Below are 26360 nucleotides of genomic sequence, written 5' to 3'. Positions count from 1 at the left end.
TAGAAAGGGTAAATTAAAAGGTCTACACTTAAAAATATTCAGCTATGAACATATAAATGCATAATGACTGTGTAAGTAAGTAATTCACAGTACAGTGATTTCAGCTTCTGGTAAATCAGAAATTGAATGTATTAAAGATATCATGCTGTTGCAAAAAAGGTACATGGCACACTTTTTATATAAAACCAGAATAAGCATCAGTAAGGCCTCTGAAACTGTACTGTTAAAAAACTTAGCATTTGTAAAGTTTCAGCTGCCAGGCAATATTCTGGGAACAGGACATCAAGAAGAAAGTGGCTTAATCAAAGGACATACTGAGTAGAGCAATATGAAGCATCAGAGCTCTGGAAAATGTGACCTAGAGGGAAAGGCTGGGGAAGAGATATCTGAGCAAGGACTTGATAAGCAGCTGTAAATACAGAAGTAATCAGCTTTTTCTCTGTATTCACTGTGCAGTAAGCTTACTTTGCTGCAAGGTCAGTTTAGAATCAGCAGCAGGAAAACTTTCTAATGGAAGGGCAGCTGAAAACTGGACAAAGTTGCTTAGAAAGGCAATGTAATCTCTACTGCTAAAAGTTGACCAGATGATCCTTGAGGTCCCTTCCAGTCTGGTTTTCTGTGATTCTTTGCTTAACAGAAGCATTATAGACAGAAGTTACAGGTATAGCTTATCCTGGGAGCAGTGGTAGAGAAAGGCATTGAGGAGTGAGAGGGACAACAAATGATTGCTTTTCTCTATTTTTTGCTCACGCACATTGAGGATACTGATGATTTTAAGTGCTCTTGAGAAACTGTTCTCCTTGTGCTCAATAACTTTTTTATTGCTAACACATTGTGAATAAATGAAAATAATTTGAAGTGATCTCTTTTCAAAGACAATAGCAATTATTTGCTTTATTACACATAATTCAGTTTAGAAACTGAAAGGTAAAAAGCTTATTTAGAGGTCTGGTTACTTAATACAGTATATTATTTTATTAATTACAGTTGAATCATAGAACCATAGAATAGTTAGGGTTGGAAAGGACCTTAAGATCATCCAGTTCCAACACCCCCTGCCATGGGCAGGGGCACCTCACACTAAACCATGTCACCCGAGACTCTGTCCAACCTGGCCTTCAACACTGACAGGGATGGAGTATTTGCCACTTCTCTGGGCAACCTGTTCCAGTGCCTCCCCATGCTCACAGTCTAGAACTTCTTCCTTATCTCTAACCTGAACTTCCCCTGCTTAAGTTTGAACCCATTCATTACTCCTCCACCCTTATTACTACAGTCCCTAATGAAGAGTCCCTGTCCAGCGTCCTTATAGGTAGGTCCTTTCAGATACTGGAAGGCTGCTATAAGGTCTCCATGCAGCTGTCTGTTCTCCAGGCTGAACAGCCTCAACTTTCTCAACCTGTCTTCTTATGGGAGTTGCTCCAGTCCCCTTATCATCCTTGTGGCCCTCCTCTGGACTTGATCCAACATTCACTTATACATGAGTTCTTAGAACCATAATCAGAATCACAGCTTGGAAGCAGTGTGTCATAGGCATGAACTGTTTAGTCTTTAGGGCATACTTGCAGATGATCTTTATTAATTTAGCACTTCCTGTTGGCTCATTCACAAAATCCAGAGCACTTTGTTCTGTTTCCATCGAAGTTAGAAATCAAATGCTATGATCATAGTTGAGGAGGGGATATGGCACAGTACAAATAGGCATCACTTAGCATGCATATGTCCAAATACAGGGTATTGCTCTAGGCTTTTAGACCTTCAGAGGCTTAAAAGACAGTGCCAGCTGCATCCCAGTTACATGCCATTGAAGACATCTTTTGGAAGGAAAATGGGAGTGGGTATAAGAGAATGCTAATTTGTTCAAATTAGAATGTCATCTTAACACAATAATTCACGTGCATTAGAAGTAATATTCCTTTCATAGTGCTGATGTCCATGTAGCACTTCTCTTTCACATATGTTGAACAGAATACGTATTACCATTTAAACCTTTTTATATATCTGTAGGAAGGAAAATTGCTTAGGTGCGTTGTACATGAATGACATTAATCTGAATGATCATGTGTAAGTAATACTGAGGCTTTGGTTTCACTCAGCCTTGGTGATCTTGGGACACCATTGTGGATGTTTAGCGTAACTATACATCATTGACAAAAGTTTGATAAGGCTGATGATATGTGAGAATAGCTAAGCTGTACTGAGGAGTTTGGTTTTGGGGGGTATTTTTTTGTTTGTTTGTTTTAGGGTGTTTTTATTTAGTTCAACTCAGGGTAGAACATAGGGAATCAAAGTCTAACCCTGTAGAACTGAAAAGTGTAGAAATGCAGTAACTGCATGAGAATACTTACATGCCAGCTGCTGAACATAAAACATTCTTCACTGTAGTATAAAATTTGACAGGGAAGTGTAGGTGCTGACAAAGAACATTTTATCTGTGTGACAGAGAAAAACTTATCCATCATCTACCTTTGGTACATAAGCTTTCAGTTTTAATGAATTCTGGCAAAAATGACCATAAATCTGTTTTTAAAAGTTTCGCTTCTTCCCCTCACATATGCTTTCCATTACATATGCAATACTGTACTAAGTGCTGTAGTTGTTTTTACAGCTAGTAATTAATAGTCAAATTTCCAAGAAATTGTACAGCTCTATTTCTTAATTCAAAGTCAGTATTTTTATACAGAAATAACAAATAAGAACAGCACAGGAAATTCAAGGGTAATAGCTAAGACTTTGCAGTTTGATGTGTGTCAGCTACTTATATGGAGAAATAGGAGTAAGTGCCTCATTTTAAGACCTATTTTCAAAACTTGTTCCTGAAATTATGTTGATGCTGCCAGCCAACACAGTTCTATAGAAGATAACACAGTTACAGTGCAGATTTTTTTGAGTATTTCTTACAATTCTAAGTCTTGTTTCAGGTAGAATGGTAGCTGTGTCTGCTCAGTTGTAGTCTTATAGTCTGCATTTAATTTTTGTGTGTCTTTGCAAAATTATTTCCTGATTAAGATAAGGAGTAATAATATAGAAGATGTTTCATGATGCATCCTTGTCATAGGTTTGCCAAACTGACTGGAAGCAAGAATGGTAAGAGTTGAATATACATAGATTTTCAGTGTAGGTTTTATGGCAGTAGGAGCAAAGGAGTGTGTTTATAAATGACTTTGAAGCTTACAAAGGAAGAGGGCTTAACAGCCAAACAGGAAAGGAAGAAAAAATGTCTATAGGTAAGACTGTTGGGAACAGAGGATACCATAGACCTGGCCAGCAGTGACACATCTGTCAAATAATGTGAGGGATACAAGCAGATCTGTAGAACTGAGCAAGAGGCGAAGAATGGTGCCTTGAGTCCAAGTGAGAAGAGAAAGAGGATGCTGAGAGGACTGACTTGAAGAATTGAAGCCAGGAATGGGTTTGTGTTCAAGAGTTTTTGGCTGTGGGAGAAGTCAGTTAAAACCTGATGGAAGATGAGAAAGGGGAGCAAAAGATTAGAAGCAACTAAGTGAGGAGAAGAGAGTGACAGCAGGGAGTTAATGATGCTAGGAGAGTTCTGTTACAAGAAGGAAAGATGGAGAAGTCAAATATCTAAAGAAGGAGAAAATGAAGAACAAGAAAGCGTAAGTACAAGAAGACATCTCTGAGTTGTGCTAGGCTACACTATTTTGTTCATGCAAGTAAACATTGTCTTTGTTTCATAGTATTTCTGAATATGGAAAGAGGTACATAAACTGATTTATTAAAAGTATGAATATATTATGATTTGGGAGCGCCCTCTTGGTCCAAGTGTTGGGCTGTGTAGATGCACAGGAAGATGCAGTCTGTGCACTAGCAAACTGCTAGCCTAAGAGAAATAACATACTAATGTAATAGATACTGGGAAAGTTGAAGAGAAAGGTAGAAACAAAACTGGCAAAAGAGAGATGTTCTAAGGCTCCACAGGATGTCTGGATTCAGAGTGCAACAGGCAAGACAATGTGGCACGTGCAGTTCTGCACCTGTCTCACTGCATGGTAAGTCTTCTGACAAGCAGCTAGCTTTCTTCATTGGTGGCAAGAGCATTTGACAAGGAATAGACATATTTGTTCCAGTTTTGGGAACTCAACCATAATGTGTATGCTCCCCTAGAGTGAATGTCCAACTCATGCCATCCTTGTTATTACCCTGACTAGAATCATTTGAAGGGTGAGTTCTTTCAACATACCAATAAATTTATTTTTTATTTCTTGTTTCAAGGTTTAAGCCTACTGTAGGAAATGTTTTTTCAATACATTTTTCTCTTTTCATTACTTGGTCTCACTGCAAAGAACTAGTTTAAGGATATCCCAAACAATTTATAGGAAGAGGAATATAAAAGGAAGTGAGCTGGATCACAGATTGGAATGGGGTTAAAGGGGGTTGTTTGTGTGCAGTTTTGGTTTTCTGAAGTTTTGGGGGTTTTTTGTATCCTTGAAGCACAGGTGGGGTGTCACTCTTTTACCAGCCTTTGTCATTAGTAAACAAAAACAGGCTGAAGACATCCAGAATTTCATCTGGACAGTGTTTGGCTTTTCTGTGGTAGTGGAAGTCTTGTCTTTAGACAAAAAAAAAAAAAAAAGTGGTTAGTGAGCTATAAAGCAGTGAGGGATTTCTGTACACTTGTTGGGATGAGATCAGTAAATTATCTGAAAATGATTTGAGGAGCAAAACCATTTCAGCTAGACTAGGGGTCCTTCTCTCATTCTTTGTGTCCTGTGAAGTTATAGTGTTTCCAGATCTTTTATCTGTGCATTTTGGAGATTTATTTACTTTCAGGAGAAAAGTTGATCTTGTCTATTTCAGTAAGTGCTTGCTTTAGATGCTACCTGAAAGGGATAAGGAGGGAAAAAGTTGCTTTTTGAAGTAAATATATTCTGACCATTGCTAGCCTTCATTATCCACTTTTTATAAACTGGAGTTTGCTGGCTTTTTGTCAGCCTCATTGCAAAGCGTTGTTAATACACCACCACGAAAATGAAAGTTTCATACACATTGACATAATTAATGAAGAAGGAGGCAGCATGCTCTACCAATTAGCACCACAGGGAAAAGTCAAATTGGCTTCCTTTTGGCATGTTGTGCCAAAGTGAAGAACTGTAACACACAGCAAATAAATAGAGATCCTTTTAATGAGCTGCAAGATCAAGTTGAATAACTCTGAAAGGATTTTGTGTAAACATCGCCAGCTATTGAGAGAGTTAAGATTAATTGATGAGCTTAGTTGAAAGTTGGGGGGGGGGGGGGGGTGTTAGGAGGGTGCAGGGAGCCTGTTAAAGAATAGCAGTAGAACTTGTTAATAAATAAATTTTGTGTTCAATGCAGCTATTAGGCATGTTAAAGAATATAACAAGCACTTGAGAACAAATAAAAAGAAAAAAAGAAAAAAAGAAACCATTTACTGCTTGCTGCTTGACCAACAAGATTGCCAGAATTCATTTTTTCAACTGAATATTTCTGTCCTTAGTATTTACTCATAATGAAAACTTGATTAAGTGTTCTCTGATACTGGTTCGTAATAGTCCAACCATCTGGCGACATAAGACATCAGTAAACTGATGATTTATTTTTTTTTCCAACTATCTCTGAAGTCCTGATATTAACAATAAGAGAGAAGTCAACCAGTGAAGTTTCTGAATGATTTATATGAAGCACTCAGTTTCTCTTGAGACATACACATAGAAAATTTAGAACAGTTCAGGTGAAAACTCTTTTCAAAAAATATTTTCATTAAACAGAATTGTCCTAAAACTGTTGAGTTTTCAAAATGTACAAAAATACAAACCTGTAATGGCTGTTCATTGGGGAAAAAATCAATGGGCGTTAGCAGTTAGAAGGCCTTATTCAGAGCCTGCATTAGTTAGTAATAGGTCTGAGAATATATGTAATAACAGAGATAGAATTTTGGCTCTTCAGTTGCATGAGCTAACTTAATCTTTTTTTTTTAAGCAAATAAAACATCTCCTACACTTCTCTCTCTTCTAAATATTTTGAATTTTGACAATAATCAGTTTGTACATTTTTATTTTAGCCCAAATATTGTGTAAGGTCATATACAGCTTATCAGTGCATGCTGTGTACAAGCAAATCACCGAGATTGGTGTTGTATGAGCATCTGGACCTTGGCATCTTAAGTAGATCTTAAGATATGCCGAAATTGTAATTAAGGAAGCAAAATACAGGAAAGCTAAAAGTAATAATTAGAAGCCAATAAAGGTTATGCTTCACTTGCTAAACAGGTGACCTTATAAATGATTATGTCTGTTGTTAATCTCCATAACAGAATTACATGTCCCTTCACTTGGTACATTAAAGGTGACACCAGAAGCATTCTATAACTGTCCAACTAAGAATATTAATATGCAGACACAACTGGAGACAAGTTATTGTGGTGAAGTCCTACTATTTTAAGAAATGTATGTTGCTGAGTAGTTAGTTAACTTCTATTTCCAAAAGGAAGGTTAAAAGGCATAGTAAATGTCAGAGTAATGAAAGACTTATAAATTATGTTGAGTTCCAAAATTTTATTTGTATAGAAAATAAGAATGGTAATGAAAAACATATTATTATCTTCCCACACCCCAAAGATTTCTCACTAAATCTTGAATCTTCAACTGCTAAAGGCTAAATTTCTACTACCTAATCACTTGTCTAGTGAGGAAGATACATTTCTGAACATTTTTTCTTTCAGTAATTTTTATGTTCTATTTTCTCATTAGTCAGCCTTATTTCAAACTTTTTAATTTTTTTTTTTAATTTTCCATCCTTTACCTCCTTCAGCTTTGCATCTCTTATTTTGTGTTTGTCTTAACTTCTCACATATCTACCTCTAATCATTCTTGTGTACTCTCCTTACGTATCTTTCCCTGCCCATGGCAGGGCCTTGGAACTAAATGATCTTTAAGGTCCCTTCCAAGCCAAACCGTTCTGTGATCTTTATATTGTCTAATTTTTTCTAACCTAGATTTTATCCTTATCTCCTGTGAATTAGGAAAATGTCATCTTCTCCTCTGCCCTCCAAATTTTAGTTAATTTTTCTCCTCTTCAACAACTGTTCCATTTATGTCCTTCAAAACAGTTAATGCACTCTGTTCTGTCCTTAATGATGGGCCAAGTCTCTGTTGTGGTGGTGTTCAGGACTTCCTGGCTGGTCTCAGTTAATGTAATGGCTGTCATCCTTTCTTTTCAGCCAGCTGGCTGTAACTCCATCTCCATGCTGGCTGTTGCTACCACTAGCATAACAGTGTCTCTTCTTTGCCTAAGTGTCTGAATATTCTGGTTCCTGTCTTTTGACATCATGTACTCTCCTTCTGCCTTTCTGCCACTCTTTCCATGACCCTAGTATTGCCTTCTTCAGCCTAGTAGAATAATTTCCAGAAGGTCTATAAACCACAATGGCAACCACCGAGTTCCAGCAGGGGAGATGAGCATGACAAAAGCCTCCATAAGGATTTATAAGAGGAGAATATTTTCTTGGCTTCTTTTTGTGAGGGTTCTATATAGAATCGTATTTTCTGTAATTGACCTACAGAAAACCTTTTGCTCTCTTTAATGCTTCATTTTTCTGTATTTCTAAAAAGACAGAATAATACTTAATTTGTTTGATTTCAGGTTGTATGAAGTTCCTTTGTTGAAACTGGCCAAGGATAAAATATAATTAACAGCTCATTAACTGTCTGCACTAAACCTTAAAGTACAACAAGCATGTTAAAGGCTGATGATCATAATTTCTGTGATAGAAAACTGGAATGATGTGGAAATCCTTAATGCTGAGATCATGCATTCACATTTTATATATCAAGTATGTTTCTGGCCATCCGTATGTCCAGTTGGTGTAAACAGAGAAGGTACTGAGATGGAAGGTGGCAAGAAGTGCAAAATAGCTTCTGTTGGATGAAAGCTTAAATAGATCAGGATTTTTGAGCTTGAAATGATGACAGTGAAGTGAAAAGAGAAGCTTATGCAATCAGCAGTGCTTCAAAGAAGTTAGAATGTTTTTTCAGTACCAGAATTAGTACTGAATAATATTGTCAGTAAGTTCAAGATTATCAGATATAGCAAAACAAAATACATGAGCCATAATTGCAGAATTTACAATTTATTTGGGCTCAAACAGGATGGAATAAGTAGTGGCTGGTATATACAGTGATCTGTATTCAAGTTCTAGCTCAGGAGGCTCAGAAGCCACTCACCATGGGATTACATTTTGAGGACAAGTCTTGTGCTCGACATAGAATTTCTTACGTTCATTCCCTAGTGGTTTCCTACTCTGATTCTGTAGATGAGACTTTTCTCTTAAGCAGTATGGCAATTATTCCGTATTAAAAGTATGCATCAACTAGGTGTTATTGTTACAAAACTGTCATAATCCCATAAGGGCTAATTAAACAATTGTTCAAAATCCAGCAAAATAATAACTTCGTGTGTTTTACATTTGTTTGCCATGAATTAAGTTTCTGCAAAATAGAGGTATTTAGAGTGGACAGGTTAGAGCTTAGTAATTACCTAGATTTGTACATATAAGCAATATATGTGCCAGCTCAAATCACTAATAAATCCATCAGCTTTGAGGGGTTTCCTGTTCATTTCTACTGAACTGTTAGTGTATGTGACAAACCATGGTTCTGTCAGAACGAATTATCCCCCTTGAAAAGCTGGCAGCACAGGGAAGTGGCAACTTAATGGAAGCTAAAGCACTCTAATGGCAGTGCCTGTTGAAAGCCAGGGAATGTCATCCACAGCATTTGCCCTAGCTCTTGAAAACGTCGCTTTGCATTTCTGGTTGCATGCAAGACACTGGAGCTTTATTGAAGTCACATTCACAGGTATTATTAATGAAACACAATTCAGTAAAACACTTGTTTGTTGATAGATTTCATTCCACTGATGTCAGCCCGTCTAATGGTGTGATCATATTGCATGTGCTCCAAAGTGCTTCAGTACTACTCATTTTAAGATTCTTAATTTTAGCTGTCACGTAAACTCATTTCAAATACATAAAATGAATAGAAATGGAAATGTTTTATCCTAATATTCACATGAGAGCATAAATATTTTTATTTAGACATGGAGTGTTTAATTGAATGGGTGAAAACATAATACAGCTTGTTTAAGTATACTTGTGAATAATATATAGATTATTTTATTAGTATTATGAATTAAAACTTATATTGAGCCAATGGATAAAACTATTGTACCAAGATTATTTTCTGTTGTTTTAATCTATTTTTAGATTACATTGGTGTATGCTAACATATTTATTTAAAAGTAAATAAAAAGTCAATCATCTGCATACAATCCATTTGTGAACTATTATAAATACACAGTGAACACATTTAAAGATACTGATTTTAATAACATTTTGATTTTTTTATATATTAGACCATTCATATTCCATTCAGATTTTCGCCTTCTTACAAGGGTTATATGCAAATAATTGCCTTGTTCCTGGTTTTCTTGGTGTGTTGTTGCCTTTTGGGCAAAACCAGAATTCTGAGTGATGGCTTTCAGTAGAATAATATTTTTTAATCTTTTAAAAAAAAAGCATATATGTTTTTATGGGTTGTAATTAGCAAGGTAGATTTTTTTAAAAGACAGTGATGCCTGTTGATATCATTACTAAGAGTTAGTAAATTTAACCAGTATATAGTCTATCCACGTTCATAAAAAGAAAACAGGAGAGAGCAGAGCAAAGACGACTTCAGAATTAAAAAAGAGAAAGCCAAACTGGTTTAAATGAAAAACAAATAAAAAACTCAAAACCAAGCCAATAACCTGTATAGTTCTTTTCATGATGATTTGCTTAACAGCTGGGACTTTCACATTCTTTAGAATGTAACAATTATTTTTGTGAAGAAAAGGTGAATGATATAAACAGACCCTTATTTCTTTAATGTTGTTCTTAACACCAGTCTGTTTCGTTTCCTCCTTTCCTTCTTTCAGCCCTCTTAGGAGACAAACTCTGGCCTCATAAAGCTCTGCATTCCATATCGAACGATAGGGTATCTGGGTTTGCTGCACGTTTTTAACTACTTAGTGATATCAATGCAGTATAAATGAAGTTCTAAAATTTTATATACCTTAAATATTGTTTCTGAAGTATACCTTCAGCAGCTCTGTGTGTACAGAAAACAGCTGAGTTATGATCCTTCATTTGTAAACGCCAGAATTCAAACTGATAAAGGCATTTGTTGTAGCTTTAGTGTGGATGATTAACTTGTTGCTTGTATGATAAGTTTATGCTTCACAATGCAATTGAAGGTATGTGCTGAAGAGTCCAGTGCTAGAATCTGGGGTTCTGAAGCAGGGAAGAATAAGTAGGTATTGTCATGTGGTATTCTCCATCTTAGTTCGTACAGAAGCATTTATGAATGGTGACATACTTAGAGAACACGTGTACTTGATCCACAGTTGTCAGTGGGATTGTAGGATGTAGGATGCATTGATATAATTAACCAAGTCTAAAGGCAAGGAGACAAATGTGGCATTGAAAGAATTTCAGAATTGGAAAACGTCAATAGAGGAAGGAGAAGAGAAAGCGATAGCAGAACATAAATTAAAAAAAAACGGGAGATTTTAGAAGTTACAATATAGATAGATACTGAGAATGGAAATCAAGAAAGAGATGGCTCCTAAGGTGCCACAAGTAGATCCTGCTGTCATAGAATGCCTTGAACTGCCCCAAGTGCCTATAAAACAAACTTCATACCTTAGAGATGTTGTAATCGTCTTTCAAAGGCTACGTAGTTAAAACATTCCTCCTTTAAACAGAATAATTACTGACTTCTTGAATGGTGACATACCCTATCTGCTTTGCCTCCTCTAAATTAATACTTCATCTCAGATGAATAAACAATTTATTAAATTATTTTATAGTCTTCCTGATGTTCTTTTTATCTTGAGTGCTCATCCAGAACTTCTCAAGGTGCTGCATTTTTCTTGCAGTAGGAGATGAATTTTAAATAGAGACATTTGCTTCTTTAACTCTCTCCTGTTTGTTAGCAAAAAGGTACAAAGTCATATTTTGATGAAAAATTATTTTTGGTAATGACAACTGCCTGTGTTTGGATGCAGGCCACACTTATTTTTGGTCTATTTCCATTAAGGAGTTTTGGCATTTGTGAGGATTTTTTTCAGTGTGAAGCTACGCCTTATAGTCACTATCGACCAGATAGTTGATAATAACTGATACTAACATACTTTTGCTACGAAATAGTTTTCAGAATGGCCCATTTTCACATATTCTCATGGAGTAAGTCCCACTAAGTATACTTTTAGCAGAGAAGCTGCACTCCTCTGTATATTCAGTGAGTGTGTTTTTTATATCATATAATAAATTACTTCTCAGTTTCTTAACAGAAATGTTCTCTATTAGAAATTGTTTTCTTAACCCACAGAGTCACTAAGAGCTCAATAGTCTTTGCTTTGAAAATTGGAATTTTCAAGCCTGTTGTACTTTGTAGTACAGCTCTGTCACCAGTTCATCCATATTTAATATTAAATGGTGACCACAGGAATTGCATAGTGCACAACTTTTGACAGTTCTGCATTTATTGCTTTCAGACATTATGGAACATTGTTGAGGTTGATGGTGCAAAGTTAAAAATACTTGGGGGAGGGGTAGGATAACAACAAATCTTTTACACTATCATTAAAGAAATTATTTGATTTAACTAAAAAATTAACAATTTGAACTGGACAGCCTTACATTGTCAGCTCTTCCAGTGGTGGTATGGCATCACTATCTCCACTGCATCTATTCCCACAAATCACAATGGAAGGAAGTTGCTTTTGGATTTCAGCTCTAAGAGTGCACTAGTGGCCTTTTATCTCATCTGGAGTGCTGTCTTCTTAGGAGAAAGCAAGATATTTGAAGAGAGACTTGTCTATTTTAAACATACTGTTTTATTCAGAATATGATTGTCATGCACCATGCCCCAAAACCGAGCTGACAGCCAAGAAGGAAAATATGAGCTCAGCTACTAGCATTTGCAGTGAGTTCATAGCACTTCTACTGATGGCAGGTTACTTTATGTAAGAAAAAGTTGGTCTAATAAAATAGTACTATCTAGTTTTATTACACACTGTTTTGTTGTGGTTTTTTTCCACAAAGTGTTGGAGACTGGAGTCGTTTCATAACAGAGGAGATGTTTTGACAGCTTCTTTCAATTTGAAATTATCAGCTCCTCAATATTGAGTGGGATGTCATCATTATTAATAAATTATTGAGCACAAAGTTTTCTTCAGGTAAGATTTAATCGTTCAGTATGAGGTACGTCTCCCATCTTACACTCAGTGCACCTAGCTCCAGAGGTTCAAAGACTGTGTTTTGCTACTTCCTGTTCTGCAGTTGCTTGAAATACTGTTTCTTTGTCCTTTTAAGTAATTCTTTTGACTGAATTAGTGTATTAGAAAAAATACAGTTAGAATGTGTCTTTTCCCTTAAATTTAACCAGACTTAACTGTGGATTTACAGACGTATATGTACAAACATATTTCTTTGTATACATGTATACATTTTTTTTTCTTTTTAAGCTAATGGACAATTCACTGTATCGATGAGGGGTTTCTTGTTGTTTGGGTGGTTTTTTTTTTGTCAGCTGAAGATTAATTGTTGCATTTTAATGATATTTTATTAAAATTTAACTGACTAAAGACAGCAAACAATGATCTTCACTATTTCCCTTTATAGAAATCCACTGGTATAAGGGGGGGATTTCATACATACATATGTCAATGTATATATATATGTGCATAAATGCAAGTTACTCTCCATGTCCAAATTAATTTTTAATTTTACATACTTTTTAATTGACACAATTTATATTCTGTGAAATAGTACCAAGTTCACATGCACACAGAAAATGGGAATATTTGTCTACATGCTGTGATTCAATTAAGAATTAGGATTTTTCTGTTCAGACTTTCTCTTTCCCTATATGTTGTCCTACCTTTAAGAAGCTTGCTTTCAATTTATGCAGTATAAATCATAGAATCATAGAATAGTTAGGGTTGGAAAGGACCTTAAGATCATCTAGTTCCAGCCCCCCTGCCATGGGTAGGGACACCTCACACTAAACTTATCCCCCAAGTCCTCGTCCAGCCTGGTCTTGAACACTGCCAGGGATGGAGCATTCACAACCTCCCTGGGCAACCTATTCCAGGGCCTCACCACCCTAACAGGAAGGAATTTCCTCCTTATATCCAATCTAAACTTCCCCTTGTTTAAGTTTTAACCCGTTACCCCTTGTTACTACAGTCCCTAATGATGAGTCCCTACCCAGCATCCCTATAGGCCCCCTTCAGATACTGGAAGGCTGCTATGAGGTCTCCACGCAGCCTTCTCTTCTCCAGGCTGAACAGCCCCAACTCTCTCAGCCTGTCTTCAGACAGGAGAAGCTCCAGTCCCCTGATCATCCTCATGGCCCTCCTTTGGACTTGTTCCAACAGTTCCATGTCCTTTTTATGTTGAGGACACCAGAACTGCACACAATACTCCAGGTGAGGTCTCACAAGAGCAGAGTAGAGGGGCAGGATCACCTCCTTCGACCTGCTGGTCACGCTCCTTTTGATGCAGCCCAGGATACGGTTGGCTTTCTGAGCTGCAAACGCACACTGAAGGTGGCTCATGTTCATTTTCTCATTGACCAGCACCCCCAAGTCCTTCTCTGCAGGGCTGCTCTGAATCTCTTCTTTGCCCAACCTGTAGCTGTGCCTGCGATAGCTCCAACCCAGGTGTAGGACCTTGCACTTGGCATGGTTAAACTTCATGAGGTTGGCATCAGCCCACCTCACAAGCGTGTCAAGGTCCCTCTACATGGCATTCCTTCCCTCCAGCGTATCAACCGAACCACACAGCTTGGTGTCATCAGCAAACTTGCTGAGGGCGCAATGAGCCTTATGCATGCAGTATATTTGGCATATATAGAAGAGTCATTTTGTGGTGTTTTTTTTTTAACTGGGCCAAAGCATATAATATCATACATGTTTACTAAGCTGTAAGAAAAATCTGGACTCCAGAGAGGTATCAAATTTTGTTGGAACTGGGACAGAAGTGAAATCTGCACAATAATTATTTAGTTCATCTCTGGGCTACTTTTTAGATGTTGTGAAGGGAAAAAGCAAGTGGAAATACAGTTTCAGTCAGAGGTCAATGTAAAGGAGTCCTGGTAAATCAAAATTATTCTACACTAACTAATCTGCTCTTCTCCCTTTGCCTTGTCCTCCATCCTGTCCCAACTGCCCCAGTTTTGTTTGCTTTAATACTAAACTTTTCACACATTCTTCACCTATTTTAATGTTGTTAATCCAAGGTAACCAAATGTAGTTTAGCGTGGATAAATACAGGCATAATTGTTGGAGGTGGAAAAGTCTGATAGAAGTTTACAGTGTTGAACTGCTTCTTTTCTCTGAAACTCTGAAAGGCAGATAAAACATCAGAAATCTTTTGTGAGGCTTGTATAGGGTCTGTATGAATTGCTTTAACAATTGCAAAGGTGATGTGGTATCAACCCAACTTGCAGGCATAATCAGGAGACTGGACAGGAACCTGCCAGTGTCAATAATACAGAATTATAGAATAGTTAGGGTTGGAAAGGACCTTAAAGATCATCTAGTTCCAACCTCCCTGCCATGGGCAGGGACACCTCACACACAAATTATGTCACCCAAGGCTCTGTCCAACCTGGCCTTGAACACCACCAGGGATTAAGCATTCACAACTTCCCTGTGCAACCCATTCCAGTGCCTCACCACCCTAACAGGAAAGAATTTCTTCCTTATATCCAATCTAAACTTCCCCTGTTTAAGTTTGAACCTGTTAACCCTTGTCCTATCACTATAGTCCCTAATGAAGAGTCCCTCCCCAGCATCCCTATAGTCCCCCTTCAGATACAGGAAGGCTGCTATGAGGTCTCCACGCAGCCTTCTCTTCTCCAGGCTGAACAGCCCCAACTTTCTCAGCCTATCTTCATACAGGAGGTGCTCCAGTCCCCTGATTATCCTCGTGTCCCTCCTCTGGACTTGTTCCAACAGTTCCATGTCCTTTTTATGCTGAGGACACCAGAACTGCACACAATACTCCAGGTGAGGTCTCACGAGAGCAGAGGGGCAGAATCATCTCCTTTGACCTGCTGGTCATGCTCCTTTTGATGCAGCCCAGGATACGGTTGGCTTTCTGGGCTGCAAGCGCACACTGAAACCGGCTCATGTTCATTTTCTCATCAACCATCGCCCCCAAGTCCTTCTCCGCAGGGCTGCTCTGAATCTCATCTTTGCCCAACATCTATGCCTCATTCTGTTTACATGAAACGAATTTGGAATTTACACAGAAAACTAATGGACTCTCTGGTGTTTTGCAGATTTCCTTGACTTTATGCATAATTAACGTAACCAAGTGAGTGAATGAGCACTTTTTTGTAGGAGTCAATAGGCATGTATGTTTGGAAAATGAATGAACTGCTAAGATTAATTGCAGGGCTACCCACCTGAATATCCTATTGAGAGACTCAAAAGGAAATGTCAAACCTTTTCTATCCAAAGGATTTCTTTTTTAAAAGCTGTTCCTAATCTAGATAACATGAGATACCAGATTGGACTGAAAATAATGCTTTATCGTGACTATACTAGTCTTGACAATTGAAAGCTATTAATTACTGAAAGGGAACAAATCATGCGAATATTGATCTTAATCTCATCAGCTGGCTTATTAGTATTCTGCATAATGATGGCCAATTCCAATAATAATTACAAAAATGCATTTTCTAAAATACACAGTGGTTGGCTAAGCAGAAAGAAAGTTTTGTTAATGAAAGTTTTGTGTGAACTACTCCTTGGAAACAAACAAAAAAAAATAACAAAATGAAAAAATCTCTCAGATGGGAACATGATACAGTTAAGAACTTCTGGTTTTGCTTTGCATTTTCCCAGTCATCCTGGAGATCATATATCTTTTGAGTCTGAATTTTTATTTTAACGAAGTGCTGTTTATCAGCATTTTGCTAGTATTTTAAAATTGGTTTCCTGAAAGGAAGAAATAATATCGTATGTGGTGGTTTGTTTTTTTTTCTGGCTAAGGTTTAGGAATATTTTGATTCTGTTGGCTAATTCTGTTTGCAGGCCTCTTTTGGTTTGACTGCCAGTAATGTAGCATCTGACAATATTGATCTAAAACGTGAAGCCAGTCTTATGAATAGTACATAGGAGCAAAGTGCGAGAAGAAAAATGCTGAGTACTCAAAGGAGAGACCTTGTCAGCATGTACTGTGTTTAACTTCAGCAAGAAGTTTTTTCTTCATTGCTTTAGCATGAAATCAGTGGGGAATGCATAATTTTTAGATGTGTCTGAGACTGCACAGCAAATGGTCACCAACAAGATTCTCAGCTGCCACACAATCTGACATAACTCTTTTCTGCTCCATGGCTTCCAGTTGCATTCAGCCCATTGTTGACGTGATGCCGCTTTTTGGCTCCTTGCCTGTTTTAGTAATTACTATCACAGAAACTATGTTGTTGTGAGATAAGCCCATTTGAGTTACTTTTTGTGATGTGTTAAAGCAGTTTATTTACTTATTACTTCAAAATAGAAATGTTCCATCAACATTTTCTGCAGTATATAGAGAAGGATAGTATGATTTGTTTTGAACACAAGACATGGGATAAAAATGAAATGTTTACTTTTTGTCATTGCAATGGTACTGTCAGAGTTTTGGTTCTTTTTTTTAAGCTCACAAAAGAAAGTAGTGTCCTTGAATAAAGTATCTTATGTATTGATAAGTTTTGGCAGACATAATTTTTTAAGTGTAACATATGCAAAGAAGTGGTTTGCCCTATCCAAATTATCCATTAGCACAGCAGGACTGTCCTAAATTACAGCATTATGTGCGTCAGCTGAAGTACAAAGATTTTAGGAGGATAAAGAACTATTTTCTTCTTAGAGAAATTGAATAGAATCAAAAGTGAGTTAAAAGAAATGTGGCATCCGAGATCAGACAATCCTATTGGGGACTTAACCCATTAACAAACCCAGAGGCAATGGCAGAGAAGCCAACATAAATGTCAGTTGAGTGTGCCAGAGAGCCAGATGCCATCACTGGAAAATAACTTCCACAGACTGGCATCTGCGCCTTCTGCCTGTCATCCAACAAGGGAGAAAACCTGGGCAAGCGTGATTATTTTGAGGTGTCTGTAGAGCATGTTTCCCTCTCTTCTTTTTACATTTCTTCACAGCAGCAGTGTTCCTGGCTAACTTGCATCAGGCATACTAGTAGCAAGTTCAGAAAACGACACGAGCATTTCCATAGGCGTATATGTATGTATAAAAATGTGTATGCTTTGGCATTTGGGCAGGATGAGAGACCAGGAAGGAGGCAGAAGAGTACAGAGCAAAGTAAAACCAGAGCAACATACAACAGGATCATGAAAATAAATGTTTACCTTTCATACTTGTTACAGTGTTTGTTCATATTAGTGTTTTTCAATTGTGAAACTTCGGTAATTTCTCTGTCTTTTCCTAAGTCTGTTCTCTGTAAACTAAACAAATTCTTAATGTGTTCTCTTTAAATGGCATTCCTCATAGCAAGTTCAAAGAAGAAATATTCAGCAACTTTAGTTTTTTGTTGTAAACAGAATTATTTTATGTAATTACTCATTCTGTTACACCTGGATAGTATATCTATATATGCATCCAAATCTTGTTTCATTGCTGCTTTTTAAATTGTAGGAATAATTTCTGTCCACATTACCAGTTGTCAGGCTTTTCTTAGTAGGCCTAACCTGTCTAAACTATTAGAAAAAGTGCTTGCAATGATATGAGTGGCCTCCAGTGATGGTGGGGCCACTGGAAGCTGTATACTGGAACTAGTAACTGGTGGTCATGATGAGCTTGTACCTAGCTGTATGTGTTTAGAAGGTGTATTATAGTATTCAGATGGCTGCATCTGTATGGCTTGGCAGGGGGAATAAACACTGTGACTTTGGAAAATTTCACCTCTTCTTTTTACAAGTCTGTATATTCTGTGGAAAAACATCTGTATGTTCTGTGGAAACATTTGTGGGAAACAGATCTTGCGAACATTCAAAATCCTTTTTTGAAAAAAGTGAAAGTACAACAGTAGTAAATATGAAATAAAAGTGCTAATTAATTCAGGGAAAACTCTTTAAAGATATATTGATCATAAAGAGAGAGACAATTTGAGCTGAACTGTAGACCTAAAATACTAGTTTCCAAAGCTTAAATAAGCTCACAGAAGAATGTTTTTATGATTCAGCTGTCAAACATGGTTACAAAGACCGAATTTAAGGCAGAAATAGAGGGTTTTGATGAACACTTGTTATATATGCTACCCCCTTGACAGAGCAAATGTTTTTTGTATGATAGTACTGGATTCTGAAATGAAACACAGTAGGTAGGAGGAAGTTGAAAAGACTTCAGAAGCTACCATCTGTCTTGGAACTAAAGGATTTTTTCCCCACTTTTAAGTTTCAGTATTCTATGTTTTTCATGCGTTCAGTACACACTAAAGCCGTTAAAAAGATACCAGTGTCTTAGCATGAGGAATTATAAATAAGAGTAAAGTTGTGGTTGGAGTTGCTCTGGATAATGTGAGGATTATTGCTTTTTCAGTTCTTATTTAAATGCTTCAAGTCCATTTTTTTTTTTTTTTTTGATTCAGTTATCATTCCTGAGGACAGGAACTACCAAAATGTGATCATTATCTAATTTATATTTTAGCAGCAGTGCAGATTTAAAATTTTTAATAAATTATAAAAATTCTGACAGGATAATAGAATTGGCACTATGAAATTTTAGGTTCTATCATAGGAGATCCATATACATAAATCTTTATAGTTCTTTCAGAGTTAAATTTTCAGATGTCTTATCCTAGAATCAAGTCTTTATCATTTGGATTTGAAATTGGAAGTTTGTCATCACTGAAATATTTTAGCTTGCAAATATTACGTTTGAGTTTATTCTTCCTTTCTTTCTTCATTGTTTGTTCTTCTCCTTATTATAGATGATCTAAACTTTAATTCACTTCACCTTTTTACACTTCAGTGTTTCACAGACTTTACTACCAAAACCTTCCCACATAAAGTCAATACAGTCTTTTCCTTTTAATTATCCTTGATGTTTTAATATATATTTTAATTAAGTTAAAATAGCGAACACAGGTGTAGGTTCTGATTGTCAGATGGAGAAGCTGTAACTGAATTTTTTAATATTTAAAAGCAGTATACCACAAAGGCCTGCATAATTTTGTATGTGTTTGGTAATTTATAAATGGTAAGTGGCAGGTTACTCCAGCACTCTGTAAAAGATACAGAGTTACAGTATTATGGAATTACAGGATGGCAGATGTTGGAAAGGACTTCCAGAGATTCCTGAATTCACCCCCTTTGCCAAAAGGGATCAGCGCGTTGGGTAGCAGGTACATAGGCACCAGGTTCTGCGTGTCTCCAAAAACAAACATTCCACAACCTGTGTGGAAACACTATTGCAATGTTTCATAGATGTTTCTCACACTAAAAGAGTTTTACCTTTAAATGGGATGTCCTGGTTGTCAGTCTGCCCATAACCTCTTCTGATATGTCTGGATAGCACTGAGATATTTCTGGCTTCAGGTTCTTTACTCTCTCCCATAATGTATTTATGCACATTTGTAAGATCCCCCTGAGCCTTCTCTTTTCATGGCTGAATAGTCTCAGTTGAACATCAGGTGGACCATTTCTTTAATCATCTTTCTGGCTCTTTGCTGAACTTTCTCCACCATCTCCATGTCTCTTTCTCTTATACTGGGCATTGCAGAATTGGAGACAACACTACAGGTGTGTCCTCTCCAATGCTGAGTTAAAGAGGAAGGATAGCTTCCCTAAGTAATCTGCTCACTGTGACCTTTCTAACAGGATGCTGCAGACGTAGTTTGCTGCAAGGGGACCTGGCTGGCTTGTGTTCAGTTCCTGGTCTTCCATGTCTTTTTCTATAAAGCTGCTTTCCAAGCAGTTGTTTCCCAGACTGTGCTTGCACATGGGACTGTTCATCCCCAGATGCAGGTCTTGGAATTACTCAGTGAACTGTTTTCACCATATTCGTTACCAGACTTCATTACTTTGCTTGCATTTTAGTAGCAGTAGTTTCTGTATTGTTCTGAGTAATGGATAAAGTCTGATTTTCAGATTTTAATTCTTTCAGCCCCCCTGCTCTGTATTCTGTGAGTGACAAATCTTCCCAGTACTTTGCTGTTCACAGAACAAATCATTCGAACCTCTTATTAATGTTTCAGTAAAACCTTTTGCTGCGCTACAAAAATGTCTTGAATTTTGAATTATCATAGGCATTGGTAGTTTATGATCTTCATGCTGAACTCCACCTGTGTTGTTTAAATGTTTTTCTTTTAGTATCTCTCTTATCTGAGAAATTTCATCTCTTTAAGTTTTGGGTTTGTTTTTTTTTTGTTTTGTTTTTATTTTTTTTAATTAGTGGCTGTTTGGCAAAATCAACACATAACTCATATATAGCTCAATTGTTTTCACTGATGTAGTCACAGTTACCGCTATTAAAGGTGAACTTTTAGAAAATTATTGAGAACTCAATGCCTTGAATTCCAGTGACAGTCTGTTCCCTTAGTATTCTTTGAAAACCCCAATACAAAAACTTTACATGGTTAAATTTTAATTGTCCCTGTTAATGAGTTGGAGGAAGGATGAACCAAGCAGGAGCAAAGCTTCTGAGTCATGAAAAAAGTTTAAAAGTACTTAAACTAGGGAAAATGTTAGTGATCTTTTTTTGGATTTTGCAGTGTTCTATTTCTGTGGCTGTAGGTTGGAAACAGATTGGATGTCAGACTGATTGTCAGCATTTGTGTTAGTGGTTTTACATGTGGGTGGTTTCTGAAGTAAAGAATTTTGCATTTATTGTAAAAGCTAGTAAGGTAACTTTCCTATAGCTATCTAGGAATTAGAATACATAAGATATAATTAATGTATAACAAGAATTTGGAAACCGTCTCTTTCAAAGAAAAGGGACTACTATGAAACTACTAACAGTTGAGCTGACAAACTGAAAATACAATGTTTGGTGTGCATTGAAAGGAGTTGATATGATAAGTTTTAAGTAGCTTCAGACTTTCTGTTGCTTCTATCACAAAAAAAAGACTAATTTCTGTGTGCTTAAATAAACATTTACTGAATTAATGTATGCGCATTTTTACACCCATATCTATAGCAGTGTAGTATTTCAGTTCATTATATACTGTATCTTACTGATCTACCCTGTCATCACACTTTGGAATTACTCAAAAATCTGAGTTCTGGCTCACTAGAACATGTTAAGCACATTATTTACAATGTGACAAAAAATAGAATAGAAATGGCTCTTTTACATTACACAGTTAAGACCCCTGAGCAGTTCTGTAAATTCTGGTACAGGAAAACAGTCCAGTGTTTCCAATATTATAATCTATGTGGTACAGATCCCTCAGGGTGCATTATTCATTCCAGCCTTACTACCTCATTCGTCATCTGAAACCCCTTTCCCACAAGCAGAACAAAAACTTGTTAAATGCCTAGCCATCATATAAAGTCATACTAAGAAATGTGTGACAGGTACCAGCCACCACCATTCCTCTCTGCCTTAGTGCCAGAAACTCTTTTGATACCACACAGTGAAAGGGATGAATGACAAGTGTTCTGCGTTAACAATATAGAATTATTCTGATTCGTTCTCTATGTTGAATCTCTCCTGGTTTTGGTTATGTAAATCATACAGCATAATTTACATTTGTTTACCTACAAATACACTTTTAAACCAGTGTGGCTTTGCAGCTAGATGCTTTATTTGGTTAGAGATTTTTTGTTTGTTTTGTTTAATCTACTTAAGTTCAAGAAGAAAATCAAGTCATATTTAACTATGTAGGTTTATGCTACATTAACACATGTGGCTTGGTTTGTTAAATTAGTACACAGATCAGCATGATAGGAGGAAGACATGAGGTGGAGCTGCTTATTCTATGATATTTTGAATGCTTGGTATGCATAGCTACTCCAGAGCAAATTAAGAAAGGTTACTATGAGAAAGATTTGAGGGCTATACTGAGAATAGTTGCCAGAATGAAAGATCAAAAAATCAGGGAGAAGTGGAAAATTTCAAGTAGTATAAAAATGTTTGTGGCTTGGTTGATGAAGAAATGTTTAACAGCAGCATTTTATGCTTAATGCTGAGGAAAAAAAAATATAAAAAACCCAGAAAGAGAGACAGTGTCCTGATTAAGGCAAGAGGTAAGCACGGTGTATTCTGAGTTTTATCTGGTCAAAGAACAAATTTTGGTGATGATAAAAAAATATCCTTTTTTCCTTTTTTTTTTTTTTTTTTGACGCCACTTAGAATAGTGTAATTTATACAGTTTGTCTGGAAAACAAGGAAATATGTTGTTTATTTGTATGGTGAAAGTATATATGTATGTATATATATGTATTATAAAGGAAGAGTGATGAGCAAATCTTTTGAAAGACAGTATATGTCTTACCACATGAAATAACTTCCTTTTTACTACTTGCTGTTCTATAGCTTGTTGTGTTCTGGAGCACGGTTAATTCAGATAAGCATTAAAGTTGTGTGGATATTTTTGTCTAACTAGTATGAAACCAAGCTTTTCTACTGTTTTGTTTTGGTCTTGTTTTTGTTGATGATCCTGCGAATGAAAATTTCTCTCAGGTATATCCAGTTCTGCATGAATTCAGACAGCTCATCAGTTAATATATAATGAAACAAATCTACCACACAGTATAAAGCTAGAACAACAAAAACACAGTTGAATTTGAGAGAAATATAGAGACAGGGGAAAATATGAACTAATAAATCCTGCATTAAAACATCTAAATACTTAATTTTGCTATGTAAAGCTGTTGTTCTGCCATGAAATACCTAAAATATATAGCATTTTGTATGTCTAAAATATAAATATTCTGACAGCATCATTCTAAAGTTCATGCATGTTTTTAAAATTATTTAGTGTCCTCCTGTATTTCTCAATTTTATCCAGATGCCTTATTCAGTCACACCCAAAGCACATTACCGAACATTTTATTTATCATTGTATAAGGCTTAATTCAGTTGCAAGTTAGAACTGCACTATTTTCAGGTGAGCTGCATTTCACACCTGTATGGGGAAAGGTAAAGACCAAGGTGGTTCTGTGTTTCAGTCTAAGACTTCTAGGGATGTTTTTTCTTCAAATGGGTTTGACAAAACAGTAGTAGGTTCTAGCACAAATCCTGCACACTGCATGCACTTAACACTTAACATTTCCTCATCAACTGGATTACTGAATTAGCATATCCACTGCTCTGATGTATTGATATCAGGCGAATTTGCTTCTAAGTTTTACTCACGTAAGCAAAATCTGAGAATAACCCCCAAATTTGTAACAAATTTGTAATTTATGTGTAGAGGAGTCAGTTACCTTGCTTCAGAGAAACTTGCTTAGTGTGCCTGGGATAAAGAAATTGAAAGAATGAAGGAAGCTTTTCCTTCAAAATTTACTTTTGTTGACATGATAAATTCTTTCAAGAATTCAGTAGGTGGGACACTCAGATGATGCAGTAATGTGTGGGTACTGGCTTGTGAAGAATGCGCCAGGTTTCCAATCAGTTTCTGCCTTAGAATCATAGAATAGTTAGGGTTGAAAAGGACCTTAAGATAATCTAGTTCCAACCCCCCTGCCATGCACAGGGACACCTCACACTAAACCGTGCCACCTAAGACTCCATCCTTGAACACTGCCAGGGATAGAGCATTTATCACTTCTTTGGGCAACCTGTTCCAGTGTGTGAAGTACTCACAGCAAAGAACTTCTTTCTTATATCTATCCTGAACTTCCCTTGTTTAAGTTTAAACCCACTACCCCTTGTGGTATCTCCAGCCCCTCTCCTGCATCCTTGTAGGCCCCCTTCAGATACTGGAAGGCTGCTATGAGGTCTCTGCACAGTCTTCTCTTCTCCACACTGAATGTTTTCTTGGAGGTGATTACTCCTAGTAAACCTGGTCAAGGCCCTGCTTGCATAATGGAAATACTTTCTTCATAACTACTTGTTTGAAATAGGATGTAGGTTTTTCATAATTTCAGAGCTTATGACTAATTACTGGTTTTGGCATTAAATTGCAAGGGCCCAGCATTTCAGTGGGAGAAGTAATTATCTTCAGGTGTATTGCTGTGTTAAAACCTTGCAGTGCTTTAAGCTGGAACCAAGAGGCAAAATTACATATTTAAATTAAACATACCACATCTTTGAGATAATTTGTAACTGGAGATAACTGACAGTTTTTACTTAGGATTTTCTTGCAGAATGATCAGAAACTGTCATTGACAAGCCTGTTTCTCTCTAGTGAAAGTCAATACAAGTACCAGTAGCACAGCAGTTCTGCCAGCAGAAGATTCTATTATCACTTTTGAATGAACTTGTAGTACTGCACACACTTGAGTTACAGCCAAGTGACTGCCTGTTTGTTGCTCTCAGCTGGGCTAAAGTGGGTTTGCCTGTTACTTTATATCCCTTCAGGTACCTCCCTGAAAGGGAAAGGAACCAAGTGTTAATTTTTTTAATTCCTCTGTAATGAGTTGCTGAAAAACAATTTTTAGGCAAGCTGTAAATGATGGATTTTGCACTCCCTCCACCTCCTTCTGTCCCTCCAGATTCACAGCAAATTAGGTAGCTTAAAAAAAAAGTGAGTTCTATGTGCTATTGAGTTCATTTTTTTTTTTTTTCATTCACATAATCACTATCAAGAATTAGAAGGCCTAGCTTTTTGTAACATAATACATGAATCAATATTTCATGCCTTACTTTTGGAAAGAAACTACCATTTTATATTTCAAAACTCACCTTCACAATGAAGGCAGCATAACTTGTTTCATACAGACAGGCTACCATTTAGAGTATAGTTTTTAGAGATTGGCAGGGTTTTGTTTTGTCTTTTCCAACCTCTTATGTATTAATATCAAATCATCAAACCAAACCTTAGCCCATGTAACTTGCTGCTGTACTGTTTAACTGAATGTCATGTCATACCCTTTGCAAGATTTTTTTAAGATTCTGACACTTCCCAATAAGAATCTCTTACTGGAAAATGGCCATTTGGGATTTCATATGCAAAATCAACTCACATTGTAAGCACTGACATGTTATTTAGCTTGAATCTTTTATTACTTTTTTTATTTCAGTCTCTTTGCATATCAGGAAAAAAAATTGCTGTAGCATGTTATGAAATACTGTGCTACATGCACATAAAATATATCATAGTTGGCATATTTGTAATTTAGTTGTAAGTATGAAATTCCTATTAGGAATCTATATATCACATTAGCAAAACAGTATCCATCCTGTACTATATTATTTTGGTAACATGACAGCAAGATTTGAAATGAAATCCAAAGGTCATCATATTGAGAATTACTTGATCACATTTTCCTTCCTGACACTGACCTCATCTCTTTCTAGCCCTAACTACAAGTGTATGCATTGCAGCAGGTGTGGAAACCCTGTAAAATGTGTGATTTAATTTTAACCTACAGGGACGAAACTAATTTTCAGACTGCATAGCACCTTTTTTGTGGTGGTGGTACTAAAATATTCCAGCATTTGATTATTTGGGATGACTAAATTCATTGTCTGAAATGTATCTGTAATTTTTAATTTTTAGAGAGAATCTCACAATTATTGAAATTAGCAAATTTACAATAACAATAGATAAAGATAACAGTAAATTACAATGCTCATCCCCCACAAAAGCCCAGTATTCCCTGCACAGCAAACTTGTGTTTGTAAACTTACTTCCAGTTCTATTCAACAATAAAGCAACATAAAAATTATGTGTAAGGTTCGGGACTGTTGAGCATTTGAGACTTCGGTGTGCTGAAAAACAGAAATTCTTAAATTTAAACATAACTGCTGGTTTTCTCCAAGATTCGGAAGGAAGAATTTCTCTACTGTGAGGGTGGTGAGGCACTGGCATAGGTTACCCAAAGAAGTAAATACTCCATCCTTGGCAGTGTTCAAGGCCAGGTTGAACAGAGCCTTGGGCAACATGTCTAGTGTGAAGTGTCCCTGCCCATGGTAGGGGAGTTGGAACTAGATGACCTTAAGGTCCTTTCTAACCCAAGCCATTGATGATTCTGTGTCTTGCTACCCGTATTTTTAATATCTAGTATTAAGCTTGATCGATAATTTCATGAGCCCTTCATTGGTAATTTCAGGAATATTTAGAAGATTCTGAGTTACAGAATTTTATTCATTAAATCAAATATTTAAAATTCAGTCTAGTAAAATGCACCATCTCCTGAGTTGTGAGAGATTAAGTG

General features: G+C 36.6%; 1 protein-coding gene across 24 annotated transcripts in view; it reads left to right on the top strand.

Annotated features, from left to right (window-relative positions):
- RBFOX1 (RNA binding fox-1 homolog 1) overlaps positions 1 to 26360 on the top strand; it is a 1275045-nt gene that overhangs the window by 958517 nt on the left and 290168 nt on the right. The window lies entirely within an intron of this gene.

Source organism: Pezoporus occidentalis, unplaced genomic scaffold (genome assembly GCF_034315485.1).
Source record: "Pezoporus occidentalis ecotype Australia unplaced genomic scaffold, CSIRO_AGI_Poc_V1 ctg60, whole genome shotgun sequence".
NCBI lineage: Eukaryota > Metazoa > Chordata > Aves > Psittaciformes > Psittacidae > Pezoporus > Pezoporus occidentalis.
The sequence above is the reverse complement of the archived record's forward strand: the minus strand, read 5'-3'. Positions and strand labels throughout refer to the sequence as shown.